Below are 11,505 nucleotides of genomic sequence, written 5' to 3'. Positions count from 1 at the left end.
ACAATAGGACTTTATCCCCAACATTAAATTCTCTTTTGATAATCCTCCTATCATGCCATTTCTTAACTTTCTCTTTAAAGAGTTTAGCATTTTCATAAGCTTCACTTCTCCATTCATCTAGAGAACTCAATTGCAACAACCTCTTATTACCGACAAGTTTAGGATCTTTATTTAATTCTCTAATAGCCCAATAAGCTTTGTGCTCTAGTTCTAAAGGTAAATGACAAGCTTTCCCATAAACCATTTTATAAGGTGACATTCCCATGGGATTTTTATAAGCAGTTCTATAAGCCCACAGTGCATCCTTCAATTTACTAGCCCAATTCTTTCTAGTTTTATTAACAGTCTTTTCCAAGATAGATTTAATCTCTCTATTTGATAATTCTACTTGCCCACTAGTTTGAGGATGATAAGCAGAAGCAATTCTATGATTAATACCATATTTAGCAAGAGTTTTTCTAAAACCACCATGAATAAAATGAGAACCTCCATCAGTCATAATATATCTAGGAACTCCAAATCTAGAAAAAATAATATCTAAAAGCATTCTTAAAGAGGTCTCACCATCAGCACTCTTTGTAGGTATGGCTTCCACCCATTTAGTAACATAATCAACATCAACAAGTATATGAGTGTTACCTTCTGAAGAGGGAAAAGGCCCCATGAAGTCAAATCCCCAACAATCGAACGGTTCAATAACAAGAGTATAATTCATAGGCATTTCATTGCGTCTGGAGATATTTCCAACCCTTTGACATTCATCACAAGATAAAATAAACTTTCTCGCATCTTTGAAGAGAGTTGGCCAATAAAAACCTGATTGCAGAACCTTTTGTGCGGTTCTTTCTCCGGCGTGATGTCCTCCATAAGCACTACCATGACATTTACTCAATATCTCTTGTTGTTCATATTCGGGAACACATCTTCGCAGAATACCATCCACTCCTTCTTTATATAAATGTGGGTCATCCCAGAAATAATGCCTCAAGTCATAAAAGAATTTCCTCCTTTGCTGAGCTAAAAAGGTTGGAGGCAAGTACTTGGAAACAATAAAGTTAGCATAATCAGCATACCAAGGACTGTCTCGTGAGCTCACCTTTATTGCAGCCAATTGTTCATTTGGAAAACTATCATTAACAGGAACAGGATCATAAGCAATATTTTCCAATCTAGAGAAATTATCAGCAACAGGATTATCAGCACCTTTCCTATCTACAATATGTAAATCAAATTCTTGCAACAGAAGTACCCATCTAATAAGCCTTGGCTTAGCATCTTTCTTTTGCATAAGGTATCTGATTGCAGCATGATCAGTATGAATAGTAACTTTTGAATCAACAATATAAGATCTAAACTTATCACAAGCAAAGACTACAGCTAACAATTCCTTTTCAGTTGTAGCATAATTTCTTTGAGCAGCATCAAGAGTTTTACTAGCATAATGAATAACATTCAATTTTTTGTTTACTCGCTGTACAAGAACAGCGCCTACAGCAAAATCACTAGCATCACACATAATTTCAAATGGTAAATTCCAATCAGGAGGTTCAACTATAGGAGCAGTTGTTAAGGCTTTCTTTAGAGTTTCAAAAGCTTCCTTACAATCATCATCAAAAACAAAAGGTACATCTTTTTGAAGAAGATTAGTAAGAGGATTTGAAATCTTGGAGAAGTCTTTAATAAACCTCCTATAAAACCCAGCATGACCAAGAACACTACGAATACCTTTAACATCCCTAGGATAGGGCATCTTCTCAATTGCTTCAACTTTAGCTCTATCAACTTCAATACCTCTCTCGGAAATTTTATGTCCCAATACAATTCCTTCATTAACCATAAAGTGGCATTTCTCCCAATTAAGAACAAGGTTAGTTTCTTCACATCTCTGCAAAACTTTATCAAGGTTCCGCAAGCAATTATCAAAAGAATTCCCATAGACAGAAAAATCATCCATGAATACCTCTACAATACTCTCGCAAAAACCGTGAAAAATAGCAGACATGCATCTTTGAAAAGTAGCAGGAGCATTACATAAACCAAAAGGCATACGTCTATAAGCATAAGTTCCATAGGGACAAGTGAAAGTGGTTTTCTCTTGATCCTTAGTTTTAACAGCAATTTGTGAAAACCCAGAATAACCATCAAGAAAACAAAAATGAGTATTTTTAGATAACCTTTCTAACATTTGATCAATAAAAGGCAAAGGGTAATGATCTTTCTTAGTAACCTTATTAACTTTTCGATAATCAATGCACATTCTATACCCTACAACTACTCTTTGAGGTATGAGCTCATCATTATCATTAGGCACAACAGTCATTCCTCCTTTCTTAGGAACACAATGCACAGGACTAACCCATCTACTATCAGCAATAGGATATATAATACCAGCTTCAAGAAGTCGTAATACCTCATTTCTTACCACATCCTTCATCTTAGGAATTAGACGACGCTGAGGTTCAACAATAGGCTTCGCATCATCTTCCATATTAATGGCGTGTTGGCAAATAGAGGGAGAAATCCCCTTCAAGTCATCAAGAGTGTAGCCAATAGCGCCTCGGTGTTTGTTCAATATTTCCAATAACCTTTCTTCTTCAAACTCTGTAAGCTTAGAACTAATAATAACAGGATATATTTTCTTATCATCAATATGAGCATATTTAAGATTATCAGGCAAAGGTTTTAAATCAAAGACAGGATCTTCCTTTGGTGGTGGTGTCGTACCGAGATCTTCCACCGGTAAATCATGCTTAAGAATAGGTTGGCGGAGAAAAATTTCCTCAAGCTCATCTCTTTCTTTCCTAAAAACTTCTCTCTCGCTATTCTCCAAATGTTGCTGCAAAGGATTATTAGGAACAAGAACAATAGATGCACATTGTTCCATTTTAAAATCATCATTAGGCAAATCAGCTTTATAAGGAGTTTTGGTAAATTTAGAGAAGTTAAAATCATAAGATTCACCAGCAAATTTAGTCAAAATTTTCTCTTTCTTGCAATCTATAATAGCTCCACAAGTATTTAGAAAAGGTCTACCAAAAATGATAGGACAATAATCACTAGCAGCAGAACCAAGTACCAAAAAGTCAGCAGGATATTTAATCTTACCACATAGAACTTCCACATCGCGAACAATACCAATTGGAGAAATAGTTTCTCTATTAGCCAGCTGAATGACCACATTAATATCTTCAAGTTCACAAGAATCAATTTCGTGCATAATCTCCGTGTAAAGCTCATAAGGAATAGCACTAACACTTGCACCAATATCACATAAACCATAATAGCAATGATCACCAATTCTAACAGATAGCATAGGAACACTAACTTGTTTGGGTTTATTAGGATGTGAAACAATATTAGAAGCATCTTCACAGAAAATAATATGACCATCCTCCACATTTTCAGTCACAAGATCTTTAACTATTGCAACAGCAGGTTCAACTTTTATTTGTTCTTCGGGTTCTATAGGTTTCTTTTCACTTTTATGAACCGCACTATTTATAACAGAGTACTCCTTGATTTTAGCAGGGAAAGGAGTTTTTTCAATATAAGCTTCAGGAATAACATGATCAACAGTTTCAACTACAGCGCATTTATTAATAGATGAATCAATTTTATCTTTATACGGTTCATGATACTTATCAAAATTCTTCTTAGGCAATTCATAATGAGAGGCAAAAGCTTTATAAAGATTTGCAGCAACTTGAGAATCAAGACCATAAGTAGCACTCATATTACGAAATTTATCAGTATCCATAAAAGCTTCAATGCATTTATAATCATAATTTATACCTGATTCTCTATCTTTGTCATTCTCCCATCCTTCAGTATTTTCCTGGATCCGATTAAGAAGGTCCCTTTTAAACTCTTCTTTGTTGCGCGTGAATGATCCAGAACAAGAAGTATCCAGCAAGGTCTTGTCTTCAAAAGAAAGTCTTGCATAGAAATTATCAATAATAACATTACCAGGAAGCTCATGAATGGGGCATTTGAGCATTAAAGACTTCAATCTCCCCCAAACTTGGGAAATACTCTCTCCATCATGAGGCCAATAATTATATATGCGATTCCGATCCTTGTGAATTTCACTTGGAGGATAGAACTTAGAATAAAACCGGGGCACAATATCATTCCATTCAAGAGAATCCCCATTATCCAGTAATTTATACCAACTAGATTTAGAAGTGCGCCTTGGCGCACGATCCCGTGAAACTCAAGCCGTTGTGTACTTTCTATAACCACGATAAAAATTAGGTGAAAAATAATAATATTTTATTTTAGTTTTATAAAACGAAGCCAATAGGAATGAACTTGGGATAAATAACATAAAATTACAAATGGAGTACGGAAAAAGTATTTCAGGGACGAGCCTTGGAGCACGTTCTCTGACTTTCGCACTGATAAATAATTTGGCAACCGCTATATTAAACATGTATGAAAATCTAATGTGAGTAGGCGGTAGGGAAGATACACAGAACTTAGTCGTTTAAAATGGGAAGCACAAAAACAACTTAGCACGAACTAATGGCAAAATCAATATCCACACAGTTGCACAAGGGGACTTGCAGCGGGAACCTAATTCGTATGTACATGTCAATTACAAAAGAAGGACAGTCTTTAGAGGACACGACATAGCTAATAAAAATTTCTTCCACACTGATTAAGATTTTGTAAAATATTATATTTTTCAAAAAGGGAACAAAGAGAATGTAGTTGACTTAATTACTGGGACCAACACAAAATTACACAGATCAGTTAAGCAATGCAAGCCGATAATAAGTAGTAATTAGTAATAAATAGACGTAAAGAAAATGTAGAGAAATATATTGTACATAGAAGCGGTAGCATAATCTTCAATGACAAACCCATTCTGGCTATAATTTTTCAGTATTTTCCTTTCACTCAGAACCATATATCTCGTGCTCTGACTGTTATTTAATTGGACAGTTGCAGTTTCTTCAGCATGTCCTGGAGCATGGAACATGACCTGGATCATGACATTGGTTAGAATTTTGACAACCTCCATGTAACAGCTGGCTGTTGAGTAACAACAAAGACAATATTCAGGTGATATCATACCGTACGGTAATCAAGAGCAGCACAATATCGTGTTGAATGGATAAAAAAAAAGGTTGACAACAGTCTATTTTAGAAGACATGAGGACGGGAAGAAAAATAGTGATGTTTTATTGACATATTTAATTTTGAAGGATAGACCACTTCATCCAGATATGGTTAGTAAAAGCTAAAGCAGGAATATAAGAGACAATACGTATACACAAGTAGCGCAAACCCTGTTACCCATATTCTGGATCATATAAACTGGGAAATTAATCTGCAGTAGGGTGTCAGGCGGGGTGATATGCGAGACAAATCTTTTCACTAACACTGCTAATTTTGCATCAGTTACAGGTTCAGTTTGCTCTAGTTTTGATTATGCGGGACACCGCTTGAACCCCTAATCTTGATGGAAGAGAGACTCCAGGATATGTATCTATTGTATGGGGCATCTCTGAAAGATAGGTTTAGAGATATGTACCTATTGTTTGGAGCATCTGTGAGAGATGGGGATATCAAATAAAACATTTCTGTATTTAAGGTACCTTGTATTGAAATTTCTATCAAGAATAGAACAAATTATTTAAATATTGGGTTGGTAGATCGACAAACTCAGCTACTTAATGCCACCTAGGTTTGAATGTGAACTAAATAATTTTTGCACTACATACAGAGAGTTAGTATGGTGATTATTTATAACAACTCTCCAAAATAAAGGGAGTGGCAGTGAAAGACGGAAAGATTATAATAGTCATATATGATGTATCTGAACTAAATGAGAGAACAGAGGATGAAATAGTGGAGTTGACATCTGCAAACAAAACATATACACACATGCTTTCAAAATTTGACACTGAAATGCTTCAGTCCCACAGAATACTGAAAACCAACACTTACACATTAGTGCACCTACTCAAAAACTCTGTAAGTCTAACTAATAGGTCAATCTTGAACGACTGGATATATGGGAACAAAGAAGAATATAGCTGCGGAGATTTATCATTCCCAGTTCAAGCAAAGAAATCCTGTGATATGCTTCTGAAATATCTATGTAATGATTACATGATTAACCTGAGAAAGAAAGATCAAGTTAAACAAAGGACTGAGAGCATGACCATCTGTGTAGTATTCCTATCCTAACAAAAACCAAAACAGATAACTAAACCAGAACTTATTTCAGATCACGGTAAAAGAAACAACATCAAAATCATAAAGCATATCTAAAAACAAAGGAGAACATTGAAGAATAATAAATATACTAAGTGAGCTGAAGGTATCCTTTGCCCAAAAGTCCATCTGACTGGCCAAGATCAGCAGGAGCTGCAGACAAATCCTAACGGCATTGGCAACCAGAAGTGTTTTTGATTGATGTAAATTGATATGGTCAAGTGATTTACTTGTCAGCCTATCAGTAGAAGATTTTAGCTCATAACTAAGAAAAACAAGCTGAATTTCAAATCGGTGAAATCCACCCTTTTAAGCAACCTGGTATTTTTCTGACGTAAAGTTAACAGGATCACAGTTGATATACATGACAGATGGATTTAGTTTTAGTGGTCATCCAAGTTGGCTAAATATAATTGATACAGACTGAACTCCTATTCTCTTTTCCCCTTCAGTTCAGAAATGGCGTTGTCTATGTACCAATTGGTCACAATTCTATGTCAGCTAAATTAAAATGGAACATGAAAAAATAATTTCAATCCCCTTTACTTCTGAACTCGGAATTATGAAAGAAAGCGCATGCTGAAAAATAACCAAGCATTCGAGGGCAGACAATCATGGCATCATCACATATAAGTATATACACCAATAGCATCTATCTCAGTAGGAAAGAGAGCAAGCACTAAACATGAAATTGCATGACTGATACGATTGTTCAGTAGGTTCCCTCATAGGCTACACCAACATATTTCAGACACAGAACAATGGTGAAGAACAGTTTAAAAATCTTACAAATCCAGTGGTCTCAAATTATTTAAGTCATGGGTTTGGCATATGCCTCTAGAAACAAAAATGGCCTTTGCAGATGGCCCCTACTGAATTGGGATGCACAGCAATATTATTGCGTAATCAACACCAAAAGAACCAAGCCCTTTTTAGTCAAAGAACCAAAATTTGCAGCGATATCAGAGTATATAATAGTGCAAAGATAAAATTTGGTAAGTAATAGCTTCTTAGAAAGAAATGCCATGGAAGTAAATATAATGGGATAGTAAGAAAGCTAAACGCAAGAAAATTAGTAACTGTGATCATGCTTAAATAGACTTGGAAATATAACACAGAATAGAAGTAAATCTAATGGAGAATTAAGAGAAAGCTAAATTATGTCAGGTTTGCAGTCATACATAGCAGCACACACCAATTGTGGAGAAAGAACCAATTAACTAAAGGAAGAAGTGTAGATGCGAAATTCAGATCGATTAAAAAGCTTACAATTGCAGAGTATATAAAAGTTTGATTGCTGAAAAACATTGCATGTTGGTGTGCAGCTAGTGTTCATAATTTAATCTATAAGAGATGAAAATTATAGTACCAGAGAGAACATATACCTAGGTGTACAGTAGAAGAGGAAAGTGTGCTTGAGTTTCCTCGACGGCCGCCGGCTGCATGCTGGCATTGCAACACACCTTTTCAGCACTGGCCTACCACAAGCTCGCAAGACCAGAACACCATAGAGCCACCTACGACCATGTTGTATTTCTTCAGCAACAAACTCCTTGATAACAACTGAAGATGTGACCCATGTCCACTATCTTGAAAACTCCAAGACCTTGCAAGTGATACAAAGCCAAACATGCGTCCCAAAAGATTGTGGTTATCTTCCTATACAAGAATGAATATTCAAAAGTTAAGTTGGCTCACAAAAGGACATGAGAAACGTGCAGATAACCAAAATGCAAGTTACCGGTCCTTTCACCGAAGCTGGATATTCTAGCAAAATGGGTATCAACTTCGTAACTGCTTTGCTTTGACCAAGCCAAATATTTATTAGAACCTGAACCTACAAAACAGAGTCAAAAAAGAAAATAATAGCGGATTAGTTCAAGAACTCAATTATGAAGAAATACTAAACTATAGGTAAGCTGCCTATTCATCACTCTGTAGAGGCACTAATTATATTTCTCTTGTTGGTACTATCAAAAACTGGGTTTCATATAAACAAAAGAAAATCGATCAGTTGGAAACTTTCACTTATGACCCGGTCTATTTCAGCAACAGGCTGGGTGCCAGCTAGTATGCCTTCCTAATTATCAATGTTTCTTGTTTTAGATAAAAAAAAATTTGATCCATAATAAATAAAAATCTAAGAAATAACCCAGCCTTACTTCAAGGTACATCACATCCCAGTATTCTGAATCTTAAGGAAGAAGCATATGACAACCCAGTCTGACTTCAAGGTGCACCACTGGTAGGGAGCACACAGGTACATAACGTTGCTTCTCCTTTAAACGATCTTTCAAATTTGCATGAAATTACTGAATGAAGGTCAAAAAATACAACCAATCAGCAGAGCATAGTTTTAAGCCATGTTGTGACAATGCAAAGTCAACCCAAAGCATTCGTCTGCTTTCCAATAATTATGAACTCAACAGTTAATCGGCTAGATTTCAAATACTAAAAACAGAATGAAAACCAAACATTTGAGCATAGATGAAATTTCATAGATCAAGACAAGATTATCGTAAACAAATTTTATTAGAACCATCTTAATGCCTTATAGTATAGTTTAACATCACGTGTTAATTTAAAATATCCACGTCCTTTGACTAACCTAAAGCACAGTCACCGTCAAACTAAAAATGATTATCCGAGAAAGCACCAGAGATGCCTTTCTCAATTTCACGGATAAATGCACTTAATTGCAGTACATATGTTCTGCAAGCATTGAACAACAATAGCATGTTTTTCCGAATATAATGATACCAAAGACCTGATAATTAGAATTAATCCTTAAAGAACCTCAAACTATGGATATAAAGGTAGAGAAGATTTACTAAAAGCACATACGCGTTAGCTGCAATGTTACTCGGTTGGTTTGTAAACAATGATTAACTGAAAAAGATATTCCTCTTCTAGTTACTCTCACGATGAGAAAAATCCATAAATTCAATGAGACCTTTCACTACTAACAAAATAAATTTAGTAGTGAATTCTTAAAATAATAAAATGCATATAATAGTTTCACTGGACCACACTCTAAAGTAGAGTATTTTTGTATTTCAATGTCTCATACTATGATCATTTTTGCAGCATGTTATGACCAACCGTATAACCATCAGATCTTTTATAATTAGATATTTCTTCCTGATTCTCTTACGGTCATTCTTTTATGTCAAAAAGAAAACCTTTCATGTCACTCAAGTTCCCACAACCGATTTTAATATAGCATGCCGTTATGCAAGAAAGGTGGAGGTACAATAGTAATGTAAGCATTGAAAAAGAATGGCGATCCACGAATCTTTGAGTTTTTACCTCAACATCCATCTGAAAGATCATCTGATCAGAACCAATCTGGTATGCAGATTGCAATTGTCTGTAGTAAGTCCCCGCGGCGCAGGGGCATCTGATAATTAATTGCACACAAAGCAATTCCTAGATATATTGGAGAAGAAAATAAACAAGCGCCTTTCTGTTCGGTTATCATATAGTTGAATAGTACCAAAAGAAGTAAGCTGATATGAAGCTTACCAAATAACATCTCCGTCGGCACTATTAATCTCAAAGCAAGCCGGCCTACTGATGTTATCCCTTGCCGGTGTTCAACTCTTCTAATGAAAGCTGCAAAGCACACACTAAGCACTTGAGCAAAGCAATATCAAACTAAGGGATCAAAAAACATTGCGGGTGTGTGAGTGAACAATCAGTATAACATACACATGGATTGGCATGAAGATAACAAGCAAGCATGAAAATCTTTATATGGAGGAGCAGCCATGGCAACCTTGTCGCTCCAGCTTGCCGCCATCGTACTATTCCTTCCTAGGCCACACACACATGTTAGTGGAGATGGTTTTTTTAAGGAACTAATCTGCAAATACAGAAGACTGAAAAGTTCATACATTGGTTGTCTTGTTTTTTCAGTGTAAAACTAATTAGCATTGATATTTCTTTTGCACACACAGAGTAATTCAGACCGAGCCCAATACAAAAAGGCGATTTGACATGGGAGAGGGGAACCTCAGATCCTCATCTTAGCACCACCATTATTAGCATCTGTAGCTCTGTCTCAACGAATCTAGGCCTGAAACACAACCCGTGAATGTTAGGTAGGGAGGAAGAGGTGGGGAAGGGATGACAGGGGATTGAAGAAAAGAAGTTAGTTCAGTTCTTATCCAATCGCATGACCCATATTTTGACGTACTGCGAATATCTAGACAAACAACTCGATTTTTTATTGAGGCTAAATTTCGGAAGTGGAACTTTTTAATAAAAAACAGTGCAAAGAGAAGAGACATATTAATATTCCCCTACAGTTTTTTTTTGTCAAACACCTTGTATGCATAGATGAAACAAAATCTGCACAAATAAAGATGAGAATCTATGAGGATGAGAGAGGGAGGGAGGGAGGGGGGAGGTACATACCTGCAGGTGGACTTGTTCTTGGCGATGAGGGTGGTGGCACGACAGCAGCGTTGGCTGTGCTGGCCATCAGAGCTGCGCACGGCGCTGCTGCTTCGCTGCAGCCTTTTCCTTACCACCTCCAAGAACCCATGGATACGGGGAGGAGAAGGGGTGGGGAGCACGGTGGCAAAGCAGGGAGGAGAAGGGGTGGGGAGGACGGTGGCAAAGCAGCTCGGCCAACTGCTGAAAATGACGAAGAAGAGCCAGATGTGGAGGCTGAGCTGCGCCATCGGTCGCCCGCGAAGAAGAGGGCGCAGGGGAGGAGCTGCGGCGTGAGGTTCCCAGGCGATGGCGACGTCTTGGCCTGATCTAGGAGCGAGGGAGTGGCGGCGGCTGGCGGCCAGTGGAGGGAGCGGGGACGAGGGAAGGGGAGGAGACGAAACTGAGAGGATAAGGTTTGTGTGGTCGCTGGCCTTTTGCCCTCCTCCGATCTCTTTTCTTTTCCTCGAGCCAATACTCGCGCGCGACAGATGGCCCAATCTCTGGAAAGGAAGCGAGATGAGCGAGCCAACCCACGCGCGCGAGGTGGCTGCCGTGGATAGCCTCGTTGGTCTCCATGGAGGTGCAGCAATTATACCTTTAGATGCGCCGCTTTACCAGACAGCGATATAGAGAATAGTTTCTTCCTCACTTCATCCATAGCAATACCTGCACACTTGAATAAACCGCATAATTCATTCAAGAACATTAAATGATCTCCAGGGTGGACAGTTCCATCCCCTGTATAACGGTTACCCACTACGCGTTCAATAATTTTCATAGGTATTTTGTATGGTATCTCTTCCTTACCTGGCGCCTCATCCACTACCTTTGCAGTAGTAG

The 11,505-nt window shown here is 37.4% G+C and overlaps 1 long non-coding RNA gene across 6 annotated transcripts; it reads right to left on the bottom strand.

Moving 5' to 3' along the window:
- Positions 1-4,695: 4,695 nt before the first annotated feature.
- Positions 4,696-11,074, bottom strand: LOC127308144 (uncharacterized). Of its 6 annotated transcripts, none has more exons than XR_007856292.2 (10): positions 10,645-11,074; positions 10,240-10,303; positions 9,937-10,090; positions 9,751-9,840; positions 9,535-9,654; positions 8,388-8,537; positions 7,967-8,062; positions 7,611-7,884; positions 5,956-6,129; positions 4,696-4,987 (listed from the first exon to the last, which is right to left on the bottom strand). It is a non-coding gene; the product is annotated as an uncharacterized lncRNA (long non-coding RNA). The 6 variants fall into 6 exon arrangements; XR_011746854.1 differs by having other exon boundaries at positions 8,454-8,537; positions 9,937-10,041; XR_007856289.2 differs by having other exon boundaries at positions 9,937-10,041; positions 10,645-11,073.
- Positions 11,075-11,505: the final 431 nt, after the last annotated feature.

This window comes from Lolium perenne, chromosome 6 (genome assembly GCF_019359855.2).
Source record: "Lolium perenne isolate Kyuss_39 chromosome 6, Kyuss_2.0, whole genome shotgun sequence".
NCBI classification, from domain to species: Eukaryota; Viridiplantae; Streptophyta; class Magnoliopsida; order Poales; family Poaceae; genus Lolium; species Lolium perenne.
This window is presented reverse-complemented; position numbering and strand designations above follow the sequence as displayed.